Genomic DNA, 5660 nt, shown 5'->3' with positions numbered 1-5660 from the left:
TTATCCAATCCACGCAATGATCAAAAAAGATCAAATATTAATTGAAACCCTACTTTCTTTGGTTTGAACATCAATGAATCCTGTGTTTTTCCTTCCTGATTCCTCAGCACAACAACACCAATTAGATTGCCTGATATGGAGAGGGTATGAAGGGTATGCTGATATCTTATTCAACAATTGTGATGTTTGCATTTTGAACATAAGACAGTGACTAAAACAAGACTCTGATGATATATTTGTCTGGGAAAACATACACAACAATGTCCACCAATTTGACGCAAGGATGAAATATAAAATAAAGCCTATTAAATAGTGCTGGTCTTTGCAAATTTTATGATTTTTACCTGAGCTGTAATGCATATAAATGCATATCACTACTGAAGCTTCTCCTGGTGGTAAATATGAGTGCATGCCTTAAAATGTAGGCAAACAGTCAGCATGGAGAGATGTTTCACTTTGCAGCACTTTTAGGAGAATACATTTGTGAATTACAAAGTTCTGTTTCCTCAGACATGAAGGAGCTGCAAAGATTTAGTGGATCAGACATCTTCATTCATTACAACTGAAACAGTATGTATTCAAAAACTGTAATCTAATATATTTTAAACAAAAAAAATATGATTCTCTGAAAGTCTAAGAAAACTTGAGAGGAAGACTTTCACCTTCCTATTAAAATATTCTGGAGGTAGCTTTCGGCCCTTGGACTTGTAAGCTCCAAAGGCTCCAACCCTGTCAGACAATCCTCTGTTTGTAGAGATTGAATATGACCTGGGATGACAGTTGAGCACAATTAAGCACCTGGTTTGGTGGAAAAACAGCAGTTCTGGGAGCTGTGGGACTAACTGAGAAACTCTGCATCAAATCTGCTCTTTGCTTCTTACAATACTGAACTTAACTAGGAGCTGTCTATATGCGGAACAGAAGATACTTTAGAAACCCTTTGTTATGATAGTGATATAAAAGGTTTTGAAATCAGATTTCATACATGTTCGCCTAAAATTTATGTCGTCTTGCAGATTCAGAAACTGCATATATATTTTTATTTTCACAGACTTTTCTCTTGTTAGTTTAATTTTTTTAAATAAACATACAAAATAAATATTTTTTAGTCTCAGATCAATGTGCACTGTCTTGTAAATGAGTTGGTCATTTTACAGACTTCGATCTGTGATCAACTTTCTTGTAAATAAAATCATAAACTGCTATGACATGTTTGTGATTGGATTTGTTTTCAAATTGCAGAAGGCAGCCTTTGTCTTGGCCCCGTTCTGACAAGGCCAGGAGTCAGAAACAATTTTTCCTTTGCCTCTCACAGGATGAAATTGGTTTACAGCTGCAGAACCTTTCTAAATGTGGGAAGCATTGGAAGAAAAGATGCCATTTAACCCTAAAATATTTTTAGAGAAAAATCTACTAATTTTCATATTGGCAGCACATTTAAATAATTAAAGCAGCTTTTTTTCAGCCAAATCAATGAGTACTATTCGGTTGTGGAAGCTTTATGCGATTGTTCCATACAAATACATACAAATGCAAGCATATGTTGTCTGGGTTATCACTATTTATAAGAAGAGCCCCTTTGAAAACATAATTACAGGAAAGTAATTTCCCAAGTATTTTCAGCACCAATGACACTGATAACCATTGGTTGTATCTCTAGCTTTGAAATAAAATGGGATCTTAATTGTACATGAGTTATTTGGTGTATTTACGGTGTACATGTTTTGGTTTTGTTATAATACATTTTACTGTACAACCATTGAATACTTTTGTGAAATGTGAGAAATTAAAAAACTGACAAGTCTTTGAAATAGCCTCATACATGAAGGTTGGATGGATTTAACCCGTACATTTAAACAGCCATTCGCAGCTTGATGAGGGTGGCAAAATAGAGGTTGTTTGTCTCTGATTCAAATCCCATCTTCATTAATTATTCAACATTAAAGATGCCTTAGTCTGAATAGGAAAATTCCTGCAGTGGTTTGGAACAGTAAACCATACTGTTTTAGATAGTGCTGTTATTTTGCTACAGCACAGTAGACACGCAGAGTCTACTATGTTTATGTTTCACATTTTTGTAGAAGGTAAAAAAATAATTTAATCTTGATGCTAAAAAAATACATTTTATTTATTACACATTTACCATATCTGGGCTGCTTCTTGCATCTGACATTGAGATACATTTTGGAGTAACTCCATTAAGCCCAGTCTCATTAATTATCATTTTGTTGGAGTGGGTTCACTAGCCAAGTTCATTTCTGCTTAAAAGGGTTTTTAAGTACACTGTAATTAAAATGAGCTGTGTGCTGTACATGTTTTATAAATGCTTTGAATTGTGCATACAAAGTAGCCAGATGTGTGGAACATTATATTTTTCAACAATAAAAAAATAGAATCTAAATTCCCAGATTGCTCAGTGCAGTGTTAGCATTGTTATTAAGATGCGATTTAAATATTGACCTAATTTTAAGTTAATAATTTGACTATTAAAGGCAGTGTTGTAACAAACTGTGCATGGTTTATTTTTATGGTGCTACTTTTAAATGTAAAATATTATTTTTGACAACATTTTCTGAAAGGTTAGTGGTATAACTAACCACAGACTGAGAAAAATATTTTACCTTATCTATTTTTGAAATTGAAGACCATCTGCGAAAGACAAAAGGTGCAGTTATATTATCAAGGAGTATAATAAGTTTGCTTAACTTTAATATTGAAGATAAAATTTAAAAAATAAAAGAATTCTAAAGATATTCTTTTTGTAATGACAGATTTCAAGACATGCAAAGATTTGTCAACCATGAACCAGCAAACCATGAGTGGAAAATGGAAGCAGATGATCCCCTCAATAAATGTTAGAAATGAGAAAAAGAGTTAAGAGAAAATTTATTTAAAAAAGGCAACACAACCACACTGCTTCAATAACCTACATTCAAGTTACAATATCCAAATGTGTATGTTCACATTACTTAAAAATCAGAAATCCCATAGAAAGCATCAAGTACCTTTAATAAAAAAAAGTCTGATGGCTGAGCAAGTGAAATCTTGTCATAAGGTCCTGCCTAACGCTGGGATCCACATCAATTTTTAAACAGTGGTATGATAGGTAGGCCTCAATCAGCAACTGACAATTCCTCACAGCAAGAAATAGGAAAAAATGATCCTAAAGACACAAACATCCTCTCTGGAGAAGAGGACAAACAAACGTGGACCTAAAGACAAAAAAACAAGCTATGGTCAGGGTCATAACAGGAAGAAAATGCTAAAACAAACATACTGGACAGTAATAAACTGAAAACAACAGTCAAAGATAATGCACATTTATACCCACATGTCTCCTCACCTGCAGCAGCTCAAGGTTTCTTGTTTGTTGTAGATCTCAAAGTGTGAAAACCTTTGAAAACAAATACTGATTTGTTAGATTGCATCTTTTTGTTGCCAAATTTAGCAAAATTCTTTCCCCTGCAAAAAATATTAAATATCCCCTGCCTGCAGACAAAACCTTGCAGAGATCCATAACAACAGAGCACCTGTGTTTTTCTTTTAAACTCCTAAAGGCTCTCAATGTTATATGACTTCAACAAACAATCAATATTCTTTTGATTTCTTTTCGAAAAGAAGAGCAATATTGTTGCACATGCCTTTGTTACTGTTATTCTTAATTGCTTTATAAATAAAAAATTTGACCTCCAATACTTAGAAAAAAACATTTAAATGTTTTTCTACTTCACAGTTCATTGAAAGGACAAACTCTTGACATCACACTATAGCTTTTTGAAAAGTATAAACTTGCTGACAAACCTCCACATTTATTTTGCTCCCATTTTATTTCATATGTTGAATTGTTTTGTTTCACTTCTCTGTTCCTGGTTTGCAAATACCAGATTTGTGTCTAAATTCCTTTTAGTGAAGATCCCATAGACAAGGGGGAGTTACATCATGTTTATAGATGCACACGGCTTCATTTGCTTATACACATAGTATTTTCTAACCTTCATGTGGATAAGCACCTGGTTTGCATGTTCTCCTCTCAATGCAATGCTAAGTCCCAGGAGAGCAGAACCAGAGGCCTACGTATCATGAGGTGACAGGGCTGATCATCCTTCATCAACATGCAGAACCCTGCTTACACTCTATTGTAATTCATAATGTGGGTGCCATATGCATTGTTTGTTTGGATTGTTGATTGTCATCATAGGTAAACTTGAGTATGCAAAACAGAATTTGGCTACTTCCAAAATTAGTCTTTTGCGTGGCATTTCAGTGGTCAGTCATGCAATCCCTTTCCACAATTGAGGGTGGAATGTCTTTAATTGGTTTTGCAGTGTGCATCCTTCCTTTAAATGTTTGCTACTGGTCACTGGAGATACTAGCAGTTCAAAAGTAGAACTTAAGATTTTGTTTTTACTTTAATTTTCAAGCAAGCCAAATTAAACCAGTTAAAAATGTCAAAAACACTTTGTCTCTTAGTTTAGTAGTCACTTAAAGTTAAAATGCTGCTTTTAATTGACCAAAAACCAAAATGGAATGTTAGTTAATGCATCTGTAAGAGGGTATACACTGGAGAAAACAAACCAGAGGAACAATGTAGCCTAGAGTTAGAAACTATGGAACAACTGTAATACTGCTGATTGATTGTACTGGGCCTCGTGTAAAGGTAGCTGTACACAAAAGCCACAATTTGCTGTGTGTCTTGAGGTTTAAAAGCTCTCTGACCTCTTTTGTTCTCTTCCTACCTGGGTCAGAGCGGATATACACCTTTTGCAAAAGAAAAGAGAAGCAAGGTGGGAAACCAGAGCAGGGAGGAAAAAAAATGCACAAACTAATTTTCTACAATTATTTGATAAAACGTTTGGTATGGGGTAAAAGTATTCATACCACTTACACTTCTTCTCTTTTTATCACATTAGAATCTGGCATTTCAATGAATTTTATTTGGATGAAGCATTTTCCATGCCTTTGTGTTGGTCTTAAGGAGAAATGTAACATAAAAAATCTTGTTTTCATTTTTGTATTAAAACTAAAGTCTGGTGAAAAAGCACCAATATCCCCCCTTACCCTTAGACCCCTAAATGAAAAAATTTACAATAAATATACAGGAGTTACTTGATAATAAATAAATATGATAAATATGAAACCTGTGTGTAATTTTAGAACATTGCAGAGGTTGTATTACATTTCTCTTAGTGCGTCAGTGTAGAAAAGTTAAATGTGAATCCAGATCTCACTTACACTTGTTTACTCTTTGTACACAAGTGTTCCCTGATTTTAAAAAGTTAGAGCCTGATCCAAAGACCCATTCAGTAAATTAGAATAGTACTAAAAAAATTCAATTAAATTCAATTCAAACGTCATTACAGAATCCTAGTCCATAGTATGGAGATAAAAATTTAAAGAGGTAAAGAAAAGAAAAGAAAAAAACAATCATAGGATCATTTATTTAAGGAACTTTATCACTAGTAAAACAATTTATAAAGATTAGTTATACACTTTATTTTTAATTATGTTGATTTTAGACTTACAGTTAATGAAACATAACATTTAAAACTAGAACATTTCTTAAAAAATAGCATCAGACCAATAAAAAAAGCTTTTTTCTAAAAACAGAAATGTGGACTTAATAAAGAGCATATTTACACTTGCTTAGAGATCTTTATGTT

General features: G+C 33.4%; 1 long non-coding RNA gene across 1 annotated transcript; it reads right to left on the bottom strand.

The window, feature by feature from the left end:
- Positions 1-2869: 2869 nt before the first annotated feature.
- LOC116718970 (uncharacterized) lies at positions 2870-5381 on the bottom strand. The gene is made up of 2 exons (XR_004339040.1): positions 3344-5381; positions 2870-3212 (listed from the first exon to the last, which is right to left on the bottom strand). It is a non-coding gene; the product is annotated as an uncharacterized LOC116718970 (long non-coding RNA).
- Between the last annotated feature and the right edge of the window lie 279 nt (positions 5382-5660).

This window comes from Xiphophorus hellerii, chromosome 4 (assembly GCF_003331165.1).
Source record: "Xiphophorus hellerii strain 12219 chromosome 4, Xiphophorus_hellerii-4.1, whole genome shotgun sequence".
Taxonomy (NCBI): Eukaryota; Metazoa; Chordata; class Actinopteri; order Cyprinodontiformes; family Poeciliidae; genus Xiphophorus; species Xiphophorus hellerii.
The sequence above is the reverse complement of the archived record's forward strand: the minus strand, read 5'-3'. Positions and strand labels throughout refer to the sequence as shown.